Here is a 19,047-nt window from a genome sequence, read left to right on the forward strand (position 1 = left end):
TAGGTGAGTTCCCAAAGTAGTTGGCTTGTTCCTGATCACCCTCTGCCTCTGCATTCACTCCTTCTTGAGCTGCTGATGAGGTGGTGATTGCTGTTACTTGGTTCGTTTCCATCTTCTTGGTAAGGTCAGCCAGCTGCTTGGTGATCATCTTGTTTTGAGCCAGCAGTGTATCCACTTTGCTTAGCTCCATCACTCCTCTAGTGTTGCCTCTTTCAAAAGCATAGAAGTAGTCATTCTCAGCTACAGTCTCAATGATATCTATGGCTTCTTCAATGGTCTTCTTCTTGTTCAGAGATCCCCCGGATGAGTGGTCTACTGCCTTCTTTGATTCATAAGAAAGACCTTCATAGAAAATATGTAACTGCACCCATTCATTGAACATATCTGGCGGGCACCTTCTTGTCAAGTCCTTAAACCTCTCCCATGCTTCATAGAGAGTTTCACCATCTTGTTGCCTGAAGGTTTGTACCTCAGCTCTCAACCTGTTGATTCTTTGAGGAGGATAGAATCTCACCAAGAATTTGTTCACCATATCTTCCCAGGTTGTTAAGCTCTCCTTCGGGAAAGACTCCAGCCATTTAGATGCTTTGTCCTTGAGTGAAAAGGGGAATAAAAGCAATCTATAGGTGTTAGGATGAACACCATTAGACTTCACAGTATCACATATCCTCAGGAAGGTGGTTAGATGTTGATTGGGGTCTTTTTGGACACTTCCTCCGAATGAACAGTTGTTCTGAACAAGGGTGATGAGCTGTGGCTTTAATTCAAAGTTATTGGCATGTATGGTTGGCTTTTGGATGCCACTTCCACAGTTTCCTGGGTTTAGATTGATATAAGAGCCTAGAACTCTTCTATCTTGTCCAGCATGATGCACTGGACCTTCTCTGCCATGGTTGTGAGCCTCTTCTTCATGATGGTTCTCCATATTCTCATCCATGTCTGGTTCAAAATACTCCTCCTCTTCCTCATCACTAACAACTCTCTTTCCTCTTGCTTCCCTCCTTAGTCTAAGGAAGGTCCTCTCAGGTTCAGAATCAAAGGAAGTTGAAGCCCCGCTTCTTCTACCTGTCATACAACCAACAAGGCACAAGCAAGAAGGAGACAAATGCAGGAAGTATTCTCGTCAGAAATGCTGTTAGTGTGAGTGATGCAATATGTCAAACAGTTAGTGGGTTAGTGAACTGAATTGCAACAAATAAGAGAACACCACAAACGGGTAAGGGGTAAAGGAAAGAAAATAACTAAAACTGAAAGTAAATCACTTAAACAGAATTTAAATAAAACAAAAGAAAAATGCTCAATCTAGTTATCCACCAATTTAATCATTGTTGATACAAAATCAATCCCCGGCAACGGCGCGATAAACTTGATGCATGGAAACTTGTCTCTCAACAATTTTCCCTCGGCAAGTATACCGAATTGTCGTCAAGTAAAAATTCACAATAGAGTGGGGTCAAATCCCACAGGGATTGATTGGTCAAGCAACTTTAATCAGAGGAATGTTCTAGTTGAGCTAAGAAGGAATTGAGTTGAGATTTGCAGAAAAGTAAATGGCGGGAAAGTAAAAAATAGAAAATGTAATTGCTGGAAGTAAATGACGGAATGTAAATGACGGAAAGTAAATTGCAGAATCTTAAATGGGGATTTGGGGAAATGAACATGAAGGTAAATGGCAGAAAGTAAAGAGAATGGGTAAGATCAGAAGTGAGGGATTCATTGGGCTCATGAGATGTTGTATTCTCCGGATCAAATTCATTCTCATCTCTTCTTCAATCAATGCATTCATTGATCTCCTTGGAAATCTTAAGTGATTGGATTCCAATTCCTTGGCAACCCAATCTCTCAAATCTTGATCAATAGCCAATTCCTTGGTCTAATTGCTCATGAGAAGAGATGAAGTATGGTCACTGATTATACCACATGTATTCCCAAATCCAAGTGTTGGTAGGATTATATGTCACCATATCCATCCAAACCCCAATTTGGTCCAACATGAGAAAGCATTTCTAGCATGATCTCTTCATTCCTCTTCCAAGGTCCGAAGAGATCCAAGTATGAATAGCTTCTTTTCTAAGACAACTACCCAATTGGATGAAGATTGAAAGCTTTCTAGTAAAATCAAGAGAAAAGAAAGAAGAAGAATAATGAAAACTATTATTGATCCATCAAATTACAACAGAGCTCCCTAATCCAATGAAAGTGGATTAGTTGTTCATAGCTCTGGGAATGGAAAGCTTAAATGAAAAATACATTCTGAAAACTCATACTAGAATGTGCAGGGAAAGTAAAATATACAAAGTGTAGTTCTCCACAAAATGCCAAAAGCTCCCTTACTAGTTCAAAACTACTCCTATATATACTACTCTTCTGATCTTCTAGTTGGCTTCTTCAAGTCTTGGATATGGGCCTTTGGATCTTTAGTTGAAGCAGTTACACTCTTTAGTGGGCTCAGGTTTGCTTGCAGAGAAAGTGTGAGTTAGGCATGGACGTTAGTTTGGACGTTGGTGGTGTTAACGTTAAGTGAAAGTGTGGTTTCGAGAACGTTAGTGACGATCACCTTTTTCACTAACGTTCCAAGCCAGAATTGATTCACGTTAACTTCAACGTTAGTGGCACTAACGTGACCACTAACGTTGCCTCTTGGTCCTTCGCAAACGTTATTGGCATTCACCTTTTCCAATAATGCTACTTATTGCCCCTTTTTCCCACGTTAGAGTTCACGTTAGTATAGCTAACGTGACCTTTAACGTGGACTTGCCTATTCTTTGAGAGCGTTAGTGATACTTAACTTTGTCACTAACGCTCCAAACGCCCCTCCTTCCCACGTTAGAGTTCACGTTAATTAGATTAACGTGACCACTAACGTGGTGGTGATTGCCATCTCCAACGTTAGTGATAAAAGTGAGTGTCACTAACGTTGGTCCATCAATTTCTCTTCCACGTTAGCTTCAACGTTAATGTAATTAACGTGACAACTAACGTGGGCTATAATGGCTTTCGAAGGCGTTATTGGCGATTACTTTTCTCATTAACGTTGCAAGCTAGCTCCCATTCCACATTAGTGGTCACGTTAATTAGACTAACGTGGCTACTAACGTGGTTCTTCCTTGCTTCCTTTGTCCTGAAATCAAGCAATTAAAGTGCATCAAAGCTCTATTCCAAGTCATGAGATCGTGCATTATCCAATTTGTCATTAAATTCATGCATAATTCTTATGAAATCATGTAAAGTTCACAATGTTTGCTTGAATCAAGATGTAAGTGAATATCTACCGAAAACTTGCTTATTTGCTTAAGAAAATGCATGAAACTACCCTAAAACAGTAAAGAAAAGGTCAGTGAAACTGGCCAAAATGCCCTGGCATCAAGTGCTAGGTGGGAGACACCCCACCATTGTAACACCTTTTCATTTTCTCTTTTCTAAATAATGGTAGAAGTAGTTTAAATTTATGTTTTAATTGATTTGTTGAGTTTAGTTGATAGTTTAGCATGTTAAACAAGGTTTTATGGTGTTTTGGTAGCTGTTTGGAGGTTTGGAATGCTTGGATTGGTGCAAAAACATAGAAAAATTTTGAAAAACAGAGCACCATCCACGCGTACGCGTGCATTAAGCCTTTTCGCCCCTCCACGTGCACCTGCCATGTGTGTGTACGCGTGGATTGCAAGATTTCATTCCTCCCTACATTGACCCGAGAGTTGTGCCAACGTTGCGCACCCATTGTGCCTTTCGCACAAAACCACTCGCGCGTACGGGTACATGACGCGTACGTACCACTCTCGAAATTAGCCATCGACGTAGACGCGCCATGCACACATACGCATCACATCCATTGCACCACCATCTGCACGCGCGTGCCATGCATGCGTACGCGCGGATGTCCTTCCTTCACTACACTTCCTTTCTTCTTCTCTTTCCATTCCTTTCCTTTCCCTTTCTTTTTCCCTTCTCCTATCCTCCTCCAACACTTCCAAACACCATCCATACCACTTCTTTTAGTTAGCTAGGTTAGTTAGTTAGTTGCTTAGTTTACTTTCATTTCATTTTTTCTTTTTCATTATAAGTGTTGGATTATTACTTTTGTTGATATATATTGCTGCCTATTCCTAATTGCATGCTATCTTAGCATAATTGTTTTTGATATTCATTGTTGGACTCTATTGTTGAGGTTATCATTTGCTACTTGGTTTTAAGTTTTTCATGCTTACCTTTTGAGAATACCAAGTGATGAGAATTGCCTTCGAACTTGTAACTCTTTATGAATTGCATGATTTGGCCACCATGTAATTGGAATCCTTTTTTCTCGATTAGGCAACTTCTCGATGGATGTTGTGTATTTACCTTAATGCATTGTATTTCATGATCATATGCATCCATATGCTTTTAGCTTGAATGCTCTCATGCTTCTTTAATGCTTGTTTTACCTTACAAGTTTACTTAAAGCATCTCAAGCATACTAGAATAAGTGAAGTGCATGCTTCTTTTGTGACATCGCTTTTCATGCTAATGTGTGTTCTAAAAGGCGCAATTTAGAATTCACTATTTGTCATTAATGTCACACTAATTCACTCACTCAATTCTAGTGATTTACCTCATCCCAACAATGTATGCTTCCTTGCTTTGTATTTTCTCATCTTATGGTGTTATTTTCTATTTTTTATGCGTGATGCACCATAAGCAAAAATGGAAGCAGAAGCAAAGAAAACGTAGCACCGGTTGATCTACCAGCTGAAGGTGGCAATCCGGAAAGTCGCCGTACCCTCTTGCTTATCTTTGAGTGCACCGAGGACGGTGCAAACTTTTAAGTGTGGGGAGGTCGTCTGACCAATCGGCGATTATGGGTGACAAATTTCTAATCCCAACACTTTTGTATTTCATTTTAGGTTTTAGGATTTTTACTTGTATTTTCTTAATTTGGCATATATATACATAATAAGCTTAGTCAAAATAATAAAATTTTTCAAGATTTCTATCCATAGGGCACCTCAATTGATTTGAGTGAAAACTTTTCATAGAACTTGCTTGAATTATATATATTGTGGAACATGTTTTGAGCTAAGAACACAAGCAAGTGAGATTTGAGCTTAATGGTGTGGTTACATCTTATAACCACTTATTTTCCTTCTTGTGTGTAATTATTCTCTTTCTATGATTGTAATCTTTGATTTGTTTGATTCTTTATGTCTGTTATTTTGTGTATTCATGCATTTATATGATTGAGGTCATCATTTCATTTAGCTAACTTACCCAAATAGCCTCACCTTCTATCTTCCATTGTTAGCCGAATTTGAGCCTACGATTAACCCACTTGTTCTTAATTTAGCACATTACAAGCCTTAAAGCGAAAAATAATAAATTTCCTTTTTTTAGATCTTTGATTAGCTTAGGCTAGTGTGTGTGTATCATTCAAGTGTGGGAACCTTGGGACATTGGGTGAATAAAAGGGTAGTTTTATTTTTTTATTGCAAATATCGGGAATTGGGTACATGCTCATATGTAATAAATGTAAAACCATATGCATTGATGCTTTTGTATATATTTTATTGCAAAGCAAAAAGAAAAGAAAAAAAATGAGAAAAAAAAAAGAAAGAAAGTAAAAAAATAATAATATATCAAAAAAAGAAAAGAAAAAAATTAGAAAAAGAAAGAAAAAGAAGAAAAAAAGTAACAAAAAGTGGACAAAATGCCCCAAGGAAAAGTGAAGCTCAATAAAGTCAATGCATATGAGTTATGATAAAGGAAAGAATGCATGAGTATGTGAAAAAAGTGAAAAATGGGTAGTTAGGTTAGCTTTGAATTGTATAGGTTATCATAGGTTAGGTGGAAGTCTAGGCTTATCAAAGATTCAAATTTTAAGCTCACTTGACTAAATATGCATCCTACCTTAACCCTAGCCCCATTACAACCCATGGAAAAGACTTCATGATATGTGTATGCATGCATGAAATATATGTTGATTGTTAGAAGAAAAATAAATCTTAGAAAGCATGAAATAGGGGAGAATTGAGTGAACCAACCCTAAACACTTGAGCAAATAGAGTGCAAACACATCCGGTGAGGGTTCGATTGCTCAATTACATTTTTTCACCTATGATCATCTCTTCTTGCAAGTTTGTAAAAATATTTAATAACTCAATTCAATTGTGGATTAGACTTGCTAGTCCTTAGCCCTTATGCATATATGTTTCTTGGGAATCGATTTATTTTGGCCAAGCAATTGCATTCATGTAGATAGTTGCATATAGCAAGATTGCATTTAGTTAGTTTACATTGAATAAATGTTGATACCTTTTGCTCTCTCTTGGTTTAAGCATGAGGACATGCTTGGTTTAAGTGTGGGGAGGATGATAAACCCCATTTGGAGGGTTTATCTTGTGCTTGATTTAGGGGATTTTATAACCTTTTACCCACATTTATTCAATGAAATAGCATGGTTTTATGATTGTCTCCTAGTTTGTGCTTAAATGTGAAAATGTGTTTTTTAGGCCCTTAATTGTTAAATCTTGATTTACCTTTGATTCTACTAGATGCCTTGATTTGTTTGTTAAGTGATTTCAGGTTGAAAAGGCTAGAAATGGATCAAAGGAATAGAGAGGAAAGCATGCAAAGTGGAGAAATCATGAAAAGCCAAAGATTTGGAAAAAAGCCCATGGCGCGCGCGCGCACTATGAGCCTACGCGTGGATCGCGTAATGTTCCATCGCCGCGTACGTGCACTGTACGCGTACGCGCCGATGCCGCACGTGACTTTTTGAGTGAAAACGTGCCTGGCGATTTCTGAGGAGGCTCTGGCCCAATTTGGAACTGACTTTGGCGCCAGAAGTGCTTTAAAAGACCAATGATTGAAGGGAATTGGGAACTTTTCATTCTTTTGTTCATTCGTTCACATTAGGATTAGTTTAGAGTTAGTTTTAGAGAGAGAAGCTCCCACTTCTCTCTAGAATTAGGATTAGGATTAGGATTAGGTTTAGGTTAAGTTCTTAGATCTAGGGTTTAATTCATGCTTTCTTCTACTTTTGCTTCTCAATTCCTTGTTGTTGCAATCATTACTCTTCTATTCCTTTGTTGTAATGTCCTTTATGTTGTTCCTATACTTTGTTGTAGATCTACATTCCTTCTTCAATGCAATTGGTAAGTTCTTTGTTGTTTCATAATTGTTCTCCTTTTCTATTGTTAATCTCTTACTTTTGTAGTTGTAGATTCCTTTAATTCTTGCAATTAATAATGTTTTGCCTTTATTGCCTTCTATGTGTTTGTTAAAATGCTCCCTTTAGTTGTGAGTTAGATTTTTGTTCCTCTTGGCTTAGGAAGGTAACTTAGGAACTCTTGAGTCACTAATGTCCAAGTGATTGACGATTGGGAGCCATTAACTCTAGATCTCACTAATTGATTTGGTGGAGAACTAGGACTTATGGACTTGGATTGATATAGCTCACTTGACTTTCCTCTACTACTAGTTAGGGGATGACTTAGTGGGATTGATCATTGTCAATTCTCATGTTGTGGTTAGTGATAAGGATAGATATCCTTGACTACCAACCTTTGCCAAGACCTTTGTAGTTGTTAGTTTATTTTCATTGCATTTATATTTCTTGTCTAAAATCTCAAAAACCCCAAACATACCTCATAACCAATAACAAGACACTTCATTGCAATTCCTAGGGAGAACGACCCGAGGTTCCAATACTTCGGTTTATTAATTTAGGGGTTTGTACTTGTGATAAACAATCTTTTGCATGAAAGGATTATTGTTTGGTTTAGAAACTATACTTGCAACGAGAATTCATTTGTGAATTCTAGATCGTCAAAAATCCACTCATCAAATGCTCAAGTGATTAGTCAAATTAGAAGTTATTGGCTAATTCTCTATTCACTAACGCTAATCCTTCCCAAGGGAGAGGATTAGGACTTGCGAGTAAGAGTTAGCTCAATCACTTGACTTTCCTTTATTTAGTAAGGGTTAACTAAGTGAAAATAACAACCTCTTGATACTCCACTTGAGAAAACCCAACAAGGATAGAACTTTCAATTAATCTACCTCCGGTTAAGGCTTTTATTTGATTATATAAATCCTCAATCATTTATTTTTTTGTTCTTCAACTCTCAAAAATTCTCGGAAAACCTCTGACTAATAAAATAGCACTCTTTTGTCAACTCGTTGGGAGACGACCTGGGATTCATACTCCCAGTATTTTATTCTTAAATCAGTGATAACTCTTCTAAATTGATAAGTGGATTTTTGCTGGTTAAGAACTGTACTTGCAACGTATTTCTTATATTAATTTCTTAATCGGCCAATTTCCACCACGTCAAATTTTGGCGCCGTTGCCGGAGAGTTGCAACGGTGTGCTAACTTATTGGTTGGAATATATTTATTTGCATTTTTTTATTATTTATTTTGTTTTATTACCATGAGCTGTATATTTCTTTCGTTGAATGACGCGTTCACTGCCTGATTCGAGCTTAGCCGCATTTGATCCTGCAATCGAAAGAAATCTTTCACGTATTAGGCGAGCTCGGCGTCAGTTAGCCTCTGAGGGCGGTGAATTGTCATTTGAGGAAATCTGAGAGCAAATCTGAACTGTCATTTGAGGAAGAAACAAGCTCATCTACTACTGATTCGGTTGATTTACGTGCAGGTGACATTGGCAGAGCCCAGGAGAATTACTCTCCAGGAAGCTGGAGCCCTAGACTTCACCCTGCAACTGTATCTAGTGCATCACCCAAATCTGGCTGCAGATTTTGAACTGAAGACTTCGCTAATCAACCTAACACCTAAGTTTCATGGCTTACCTGCTTAGGAGCCTATAAAGCACCTCAGGGATTTTCAGACAACCTGTTCTACTGTTAGGCGTCATGGTGCAGATGAGACTACTATTTGGCTGATCGCCTTCCCATTTTCTCTTGAGGGAAAGGCAAGGAAGTGGTTCTACACTTGATAAACTACTATTTTATGGTTTATCTTGTGCTCAATTGAGTGGTTTTTATCAACTCTTTACCCACTTATTCATACTAATCGCATGTTTTACGTTTTCCTTCCTGATTTTGTGCTATGATTGAAAACATGTTTCTTTGGCCTTCAAATTGCTAATTATTAATCCTCTTGATGCCAGTGCATTTTGGCCAGTTTCACTGACCTTTTTTTACAGTTTTTGGGTAGTTTCATGCATTTTCTTAGGAAATAAGCAAATTTTGGATAGAATTTCACTTACATCTTGATTCAAGCAAACATTGTGAATTTTATATGATTTCATGAGAATTATGCATGAATTTAATGACAAATTGGATGATGCATGACTCATAACTTGGATTATAGCTTTGATGCACTTTATTTGCTTAATTTCAGGACAAAGGAAGCAAGAAAAAGCCACGTTAGTAGCCACGTTAGTCTAACTAACGTGACCACTAACGTGGAATGGGAGCTAGCTTGCAACGTTAATGAGAAAAGTGATCGCCAATAACGTCTTCAAAGCCATCATAGCCCACGATAATTACCACGTTTACTACATTAACGTGGTAGTTAACGTGGAGGAAAAGGAAGCTCCAAGCATTAGTGGTAAAAGTGAGTGCCACTAACGCTCCAAAAGGGCAATTGGCCACGTTAAGAGTCATGTTAACTCAATTAACGTGAACTCTAACGTGGAAGAGGAAGACAATGCCAACGTTAGTGACACTCACCTTTGTCACTAACGTTGGACTAAGCCCATATTGGCTACGTTAAGAGCCACGTTAACTTAGTTAACGTGAACTCTAACGTGGAAGGAGCAAGGATGAGCTAACGTTAGTGACACTCACCTTTGTCACTAACGTTGGAGATGGCAATCAACACCACGTTAGTGGTCACGTTAATGTAATTAATGTGAGGCAATAACGTGGGAAAGGGGCGTTTGAGAGCGTTAGTAAAAAAGGTAGGTGTCACTAACGCTCTCGAAGATTTGGCAAGCCTACGTTAAAGGTCACGTTAACTATACTAACATGAACTCTAACGTAAGGAGAAAGGGGTACTCTCAACGTTATTGGGAAAGGTAAACCCCAGTAACGTTTGTGAAGGGCCAAGAGGCAACGTTAGTGGTCACGTTAGTGCCACTAACATTGAAGTTAACGTGGACCATTTTGGGTTAGGAACGTTAGTGAAAAAGGTGATTGTCACTAACGTTCTCGACCCCACATTTTCACTTAACGTTAACACCACTAACGCCCTAAGCTAAAGTCCATGTCTACTGCACACTTTCTTTGCAAGTGAAGCTGAGCCCACTAAAGATGATAACTGCTTCAACTCAAGATGCAAAGGCCCATATCCAAGACTTGAAGAGCCAACTAGAAGATCAGAAGAGTAGTATAAATAGGAGAAGTTTTGAACTAGAAAAGAGCTTTTGGGAATTGAGAGGACTACTCTCTGTATAATTTTACTTTCTCTGCAACTTCTAGTTTTACTTTTCATAATGCATTCTCCATCTTTGTTTTCCATTCCCAGAGCCATGAACAACTAAACCCCTTTCATTGGGTTAGGGAGCTCTGTTGTAAATTGATGGATCAATAATAGTTTTCATTATTCTTCTTCTTTCTTTTCTCTTGATTTTACTAGAAAGCTTTCAATCTTCATCCAATTGGGTAGTTGTCTTGGAAAAGAAGCTATTCATACTTGGATCTCTTCAGAACCTTGGAAGAGGAATGAAGAGATCATGCTAGAAATGCTTTCTCATGTTGGACCAAATTGGGGTCTGGATGGATATAGTGACATATAATCCTACCAACACTTTGATTTGGAAATACATGTGGTATAATCAGTGACCATACTTCATCTCTTCTCATGAGCAATTAGACCAAGGAATTGGCTATTGATCAAGATTTGAGAGATTGAATTACCAAGGAATTGGAGTTCAATTACTTAAGATTGCCAAGGAGATCAATGAATGCATTGATTGAGGAAGAGATGAAAATGAACTTGATCCGGAGAATGCAACATCTCCTAAGCCCAATGAATCCCCCATTTCTGATCTTACCCATTCTCTTTAATTTTTGCAATTTACTTTCATGCTAAATTCCCCATTCCCCATTTAAGATGCTGCAATTTACTTTACGTCATTTATATTCAGCTCTTTATTCCCAGCATTTATATTTTCTGCTATTTACTTTCTGCCATTTAATTTCCTGCAACTCTCACATCAAATTCTGCTTAGCTCAACTAGAACATTCCTCTAATTAAAGTTGATTGACCAATCAATCCCTGTGGGATTCGACCTCACTCTATTGTGAGTTTTTACTTGACGACAATTCGGTATACTTGCCGAGGGAAATTTGTTGAGAGACAAGTTTTCGTGCATGAAGTTTATGGCGCCGTTGCCGGGGATTGATTTTGCATCAACAATGATTAAATTGGTGGATAACTAGATTGAGCATTTTTTTATTTTGTTTGATTTCATTTGAGTAATTCACTTTCAGTTTAGCTGTTTTCTTCCTTTTCCCCTACCTTTTTCTTAGTTATTTACAATTCAGTTCACTAACCCACTAACTGTTTGATATATTGCATCACTCACACTAACAGCATTTCTAACAAGAATACTCTCTACATCTACCCCCTTCTTGCTTTTACCTTGTTGGTTGTATGACAGGTAGAAGAAGCGGGGCTTCAACTTTCTTTAATTCTGAACCTGAGAAGACCTTCCTTAGATTAAGGAGGGGAGCAAGAGGAAAGAGAGTAGTTGGTACGGAGGAAGAAGAGGAGTATTTTGAACCAGACATGGATGAGAATATGGAGAACCATCATGAAGACGAAGCTCACAACCATGGCAGAGAAGGCCCAGTGCATCATGTTGGGCAAGAGAGAAGAGTTCTGGGATCTTACATCAATCCAAACCCAGGAAACTGTAGAAGTAGCATCCAAAAGCCAACCATACATGCCAATAACTTTGAACTTAAGCCACAGCTCATCACCCTTGTTCAGAACAACTGTTCATTCGGAGGGGGTGTCCAAGAAGACCCCAATCAACATCTAACCACCTTCCTGAGGATCTGTGATACTGTGAAGTCTAATGGTGTTCATCCTGACACCTATAGACTGCTTCTATTCCCCTTCTCACTCAAGGACAAGGCATCTAAATGGCCGAAATCCTTCCCGAAGGAAAGCTTAACAACCTGGGAAGATGTAGTAAACAAATTCTTGGCGAGATTCTATCCTCCTCAAAGAATCAACAGGTTGAGAGCTGAGGTTCAAACTTTCAGGCAACAAGATGGTGAGACTCTATATGAAGCATGGGAGAGGTTTAGGGATCTGACAAGAAGGTGCCCACCAGATATGTCCAATGAATGGGTGCAGTTACACATTTTCTATGAAGGTCTTTCTTATAAATCAAAGAAGGCAGTAGACCACTCATCTGGGGGATCTCTAAATAAGAAGAAGACCATTGAAGAAGCCATAGATGTCATTGAGACTGTAGCTGAGAATGAGTACTTCTATGCTTTTGAAAGAGGCAACACTAGAGGAGTAATGGAACTAAACAATGTGGATGCATTGCTAGCTCAAAACAAGATGATCACCAAGCAGCTGGCTGACCTTACCAAGAAGATGGAGATGAGTCAAGTAGCAGTAATCACTACCTCAACAGCAGCTCAATAAGGAGTGAATGAAGAAGCAGAGGGTGATCAGGAACAAGCCAACTACATTGAAGAAGCAGAGGGTGATCATGACCTATACTCCAAGACTTATAATCCTGGTTGGAGGAACCACCCAAACTTTGGGTGGGGAAATCAACAAGACTAAGGCCAAGATTAGAGACGCCACAACCCCAACAACAATGCAGCTCACCAACATTCCACACAGAGATCATATCAACACCCACCTAACAACACACCTCAACATCCATACCAAAGCCAAAATGGCCCTTCTCATCCCTCCAATCTCAACTCACCATCATGGGAAGAAAGACTATCAAGGATTGAGACTCTACTTGAAGGCATATGTAAGGAAATCCAAGATAACAAGGTGTTCAAAGAGGAGGTGTGAGCTAATCTCAAAAACCAGGGAGACACCATTCAGAGGCTAGAATTTCAAGTGGGATACCTCTCTGAGAAGATTCCCAAACCCACTGACAGCTTCCCAAGTGACACAGAGAAAAACCCGAGAGGTGAAGCAAAGAAAGTAATATGGGAAGACTGCAAGATGGTCACTACAAGTGATAAAGGGACTGAGGAAAAGCTGAACAAACCATTAGAACAACCTGGAGACACATCAGCAGAGAAACAGGAAGAGGATCACCAAGAAACCAAAATTACACAAAAGGAGCTGCTGAGGCTCTATGCACCTTTTCCCCAAAGACTCAAGGGTGGTGTAGAAAAGAGAATATACTCAAAGTTCCTTGACATATTTGTATCTCTCCATGTGAACATATCATTCATCAAGGCTCTCCAACAAATGCCCTCATACATTAAGTATATGAAAAAGCTGTTGACCAGGAAAAGCTCACTCAAGGGAGGGCAAACAATAGTGATGAATAAGGAGTGCAGTGCTCTCATTCAACCAGAGTTGCCTACAAAAAGGAAGGACCCAGGGAGTTTTCACATCCCCTGTGTCATAGGAGAAACAATGTTTGACAAAGGACTCTGTGACCTGGGAGCAAGCATCAACTTAATGCCCTTTTCCCTTATGAAGAAGCTGCAGATCAATGAGCTAATACCCACAGACGTAGTGGCTGACAAAACTCAAAAACAAGCAGTGGGAGTGGTTGAAAACATGTTGGTAAAGGTTGGGAGCTACTTCCTTCCTACAGACTTTGTCATATTGGAAATGGAAGAGAGTCACCTTCACCCAATCATATTGGGAAGACCATTCCTAGCTACAGCCAGAGCGCTCATAGATGTGGAGCGAGGAGAGCTAATATTGAGGATACATGACGAACAACTCGCATTCAATGTCTTCAAACCCTCACAAGAAGCAGATTAGGAAAGCAAGGAACCAAGGAAAGAGCACGACAAAGCACTGGTGAAAGAAACAAGCATTGAAGCACAGGGAATCCCTTTGGTTGATAAACAAGATAATCAGCAGCTGTCACAGCTCAAGGAAAATCAGGAGGAACCTAAATCACCAGAGTCATATGAGACCAGCAACAAAATTTCCTTGAAAGAAGAGGACACAAAGAGCAGAGCAACATCAAAAGGAACAAAGAAGAAGGCACCCGTTATCCCACCTCATCTCCCCACCATCCCATCTCAGCTACCTAAAGTTTTCACCATCAACAAAGTTCTCTCCCTAGAACATGTAGATATCCTTGATGAAGCCAATGGATATAGGTTTACTGCAAGAGGGGAAGATCTGAAGCATTACTAACCACCCTGACAAAGGGCAGAACGTCAAGCTAGTGACACTAAAGAAGCACTTCATGGGAGGCAACCCATGTTTTATATGCTTTTAAAAGTAGTTAATAATGCAAGGTTCACGAATTCCAATTCAACTCTGACATATACTTGAATGAATCCTTTTATGCAACATATAGTGAAGAACAAGTTTGGTGTTCAAGGCACACTAAGAGGACATAAATGCAATTCATATCATGTCACTCTTAGAACCTTGAACAAAACTTTGTACACCACATGGCCACAAACTAAGTTTGGTGTCACTAATGTTGCATACATGGACAATTCAATAGACAGTTTGTTTGCAGTCATGAATAGCACTTAGTTAGTTAGAAACAAAAACTTTAAAAAAGTAGTTATCCTATTTTGTTTTAAATTTTGCCGCCACTTTCCACAATTTCATTAATCACTTCCCTTTTGTTTTGTAGGAGAATTGATGGGACAATTAAAAGAGGAAGGGTTTGGCCACCAAAAAAGGAGAAATACTATACACGTGTTTTCAAGGGGGATGCATTGGGAAATGTTGCCATGCAACATTGGAAGAAGAACACGCTTGGAAACTGAACCAACCCCATCATAAAGTTGATGATCCTTGTGCTCATCCCATGCTAAACCCCATCCGTTCATCACACAACCACTCAATCAATCCACACCTTTCATTCACTCACCATCTCCCTATATAAAGTGGTTCCTAGTCCGTACTCCATTTCACATTCCAATTTCCATCCTTTACACTTCCCACTTTTGACACCCAACTCTTCTTACCCCATCAGAAACACTCTCACTCACTCCCTTCACTACACCCCATCTTAACTGGCCGAAGCCCATTATCTACACCCTTTACACATTCACATATCAAAAATCACTTATGGCATCATCAAGCTCTAAGAGAAGAAAAGAGAAGGAGCCTATGGAGCAACGCCCTTTCGATGAGAAGAAATTCAAAACCTTTCACCATGCATTGCAATATGGATGGATGGTTGATAAGGAGATCATATATGAGCTAGGCTTTCAAGTCAGAAAACCTAAGTGCCCCGAAATCACAGAGAAGGTGGAAAAGAGAAGATGGGAGCTCCTTACTGATCCAGTCATAAAAGTAAATGCAACTCTTGTAAGAGAGTTTTATGCAAATGCAGTCAGGTATGATAAGGCAGATGACTCCTATACAAGCTTCGTGAGAGGGGTAACCGTGGACTTCAGCCCCATTAGCATCATGAGGGCATTAAAGCTACGAGCCATATCTTTTGTAGAAGAAAGCTATCACTCCAGAATAGATGACAGCCCTAATCATGACCAGATTGTGCAAGATATTTGCGTGCAAGGAGCTGATTGGGTACGAGATCCTCAAGGGAAACCCAAGTTCATCAAGAGAGGGGACCTCACCCCTGAAGCAAAGGGGTGGTTTGAAATTGTAAGGAGATCCATCCTTCCTGCCGGGAATAACTCAGAGGTGAATCTTAAGAGAGCAACAATGGTGTAATGTATACTTAAAGGGGGAGAGATCAAGGTCCATGAACTTATAGCTCAAGGTATTAGGAATATGGCTGAAAAGAGCGATTCTAGAGGAAGGTTAGGCTACCCCAGCACTATTTTTCGTCTGTGTGACAGGGCTGGGGTGGTGTTCGAGGATGAGGACCCCGAGTGGATAAAAGTGGGTATCCCAATTACTGTTCGACGGATGCATGCAGTTGCATCTCCCCTACCTCAACGAAAGCCAAGAAAGAGGCCAGCCCATCAAGTAGTAGAAGGACAAAACTTAGAAGAGCAAGCCCCTTTAGACATGCACCAGCTACAGGAAGCCATTGATGGCTTGTCTAGACAATACTTGGAAAATCAAGGGGCACAGAAAGAGTTACAACTACAGTTGGTAAGCCATCAAGAAGAATTACTCTCTGGATGGATGAATCAACAGGGGGAATGGCAAAAGCAATTGATGGAGCAGCAACTGTAACAAGGGAAACATTGGGGTGAATCCTTCCACAGGATAGAGCAAAGGCAAGATCAACAACAAGAAGCCATCCAAAAGCTAATCAACATCCAAGCACATCAAGGTGCACACATACATGAAATGCATCGGAAACAACTGGAACAGGCAGAACTCTTTGACGAATACAGAGCGTTCGCAGACGTTTACATGAACAAGACTGGACATCATGTAAACACTCAAGCCAGGCTCGGGTACTTAGTTGGACAACTGCTTGTACTGCACCCAGGAATCACAAGATAAGAAGAAGTAAAGGATGAATTAGCGCGAGAAGAAAGAGAGGGGGTAGAAAAGAGTCATGAATCAATAAGGAAGGCACTTGAGGAGTGGAAGAAAGCCAGACTAGCACGGATACGAGGAAACACAAGTGGACACAAAGAGGACAAACAAGAGGGAGAGCATGAGCACTCCCATGAGTAAAAGGTGGTGGAGTTCCCTCTTTGTTCCATCTTTTTCAAAGCTTTAAATAAGGAAAATCATGTATGAAATAGAACATATTTCCATGGTAGTTTAGGATTTTAAATTCTGCCTTTAAGTTGTCATTGCTTAGGTCTATGCTTGCTAGTCTAATGTCACTACAAGAAAAACACCCATTCAGGTACACTTGAAAAGTGTAGCCAAAAGTGAAAAAAAATGATGCCTTAGGCTACGGCTACGCTTTTTGTGCTACGGCTACGCTTTTTGGAGTGATTCCTATTCGACCGTTGCCTATTCTCAAAGGCTAAGCTTTTCTGCACCAAGGGCTATGCTTTTGGCATTTGGAAATAGGCTACGCTTTTCAAGTGATGCTGTTTAGGACCAAAGGCTATGCTTTTCAGCTTTCATTTTTTCAGAATAGGCTATGCTTTTCAACGCTACTGCAGCACTTGTAAAGCGTAGCCACATTGTATACCATAGCTACTTTTTATAAGCGTAGCCTTAGATCCCTCCTTTTTTTTTGTATACTATAGCTACTGTATATAAGTGTAGCCTTAGGTCCCTCATTTTTTTTTACTTTTTATGTATATATATTCTAATAATTTTTTTTTTCTAAAACCTAATATTTAGTAATATGATTATATATATAATCTTATTTTTTAATTAAATTAGTTAAAAATTATAAAATAAAAATAAATACATAATAATACCATACAATATTCTTTAAATAATAAAAATTATCCTTTAACAAAATATATTTATAATGAACTAAAAATATTGGGATGATCATAAATGAGTATTCATACATCTCACACTAAATTAAACATACCCATATCAAAATATACATTAGACCACTTAGAATTTACTACTAATAAACTATATAAAACCAAAATATTGTATCCTACATAAGTATCTTCTAATAAAAGTTATTAACCTTCTGATAGAAGAGAAAAAAATCTTGTTCTTTAAATATCTTGTTCGATAGAAGATCGTATTTGGGAGATTTCTGGTTCTTCATCTGCCTCAAATCTTGTTCTGTAGGTTCTGGCAACTACTAAAGAAAAAAATCAAAATTATATAACACTTACTAAACCCCTTAAGGCTTAAATTTGAAAGCATACATAGCACAAAAATGGAAAAAAATGAAATTCACAAACAAAATCAGAAACAAGGTAAAGAAGTGTATATCATACCAATTCAATGTGACCCTGAGGGAAATAGAAAACTCTATCTTGAATACAAGGAACATCCATTAATGGCCCTGCACAGCCTCCATAGCTCTTTAAACAAATCATCACCAGCCCCATCTGCCACAAAACAAAACACAACCATAGTCTCTTGAAACATAGCTCCAAGATAGCCACTAGAAACATGGAACCAGTTATCCAATAACAAGTTGTTTGCCACAGTACCAGAAATATATAGATAATAATAAGAGACAATCAAGAAGACATGAAAGGAGAGAATGAAGGGTACAGACCTCATTTTGGATCCTGTTGCATAAAGATTCAACCAATTGATTTCTGTCAAATCCCATATTAACCACTTCCTGAAGAAGCTCTTCGTCAATCTCCAAAACCATGATATTGGTGGATTTTGTAAGTGAATAAGTGTGAGTATCAAAATTGTTTAAGGTGGAGTTAATGTCAAAAATAAAAACCAGGCAAATTGATAAACATAAGGACACTATTCTATTCTTTATCAGAAGGTAAGATAAAGAACAAATATGTTCCTTTTGCTTCACTCAAATTTTAACTCCAGTTGGCATAGTCTCAGAGAAAGAACAAACTTTGAAATGATGAATTCAATGATAGGAATATTTAGGAACATGAAGCTCAATAGTTGACAATAGTTGATAAATTGCCATGAGCCACGAAAATACTGCAGCATATATAATCCACATGCAACAAAAATAATTAACATGGAATCAGTAAACTACTCTAGACAAATGAATAATAGTCCCCATTAGTACTTGATTTTTGTTTATTAGAACATTACCATTTACCACTACAAAGTAAACTGCTGATTAAGAAAGCAACAATCATTCACATACAGATCCAAGAATCAAGCAGCTGACTGGTCAATAAATATATTATGTAGCCTAACTTATTTGAGAATAAGCATACTCAATGGAAAGGTTTCTGCCATTTAATCACCAAATACATCTAAAATCAATATCTAACTATTCTAACCCTTACCTCTTTGTTGATCAAATACACAAGACTTATCCCTGTTTTTCTCTTGAGCCCAAACCTTAACCGTTCCAAGAACCAGAATTTTGGTTACATTTTACAAGGCCAT

The 19,047-nt window shown here is 38.7% G+C and overlaps 1 non-coding gene and 1 pseudogene across 1 annotated transcript; one reads left to right on the top strand and one right to left on the bottom strand.

Annotated features, from left to right (window-relative positions):
- The first annotated feature begins 377 nt into the window (after positions 1-377).
- On the top strand, positions 378-484 carry LOC148580141 (small nucleolar RNA R71). The gene has a single exon (XR_015896250.1). It is a non-coding gene; the product is annotated as a small nucleolar RNA R71 (small nucleolar RNA).
- An 11,705-nt stretch (positions 485-12,189) lies between these two features.
- On the bottom strand, positions 12,190-12,291 carry LOC148580142 (small nucleolar RNA R71; annotated as a pseudogene).
- Positions 12,292-19,047: the final 6,756 nt, after the last annotated feature.

This window comes from Arachis ipaensis, chromosome B10 (assembly GCF_059453495.1).
Source record: "Arachis ipaensis isolate K30076 ecotype BB chromosome B10, ASM5945349v1, whole genome shotgun sequence".
Classification (NCBI taxonomy): domain Eukaryota; kingdom Viridiplantae; phylum Streptophyta; class Magnoliopsida; order Fabales; family Fabaceae; genus Arachis; species Arachis ipaensis.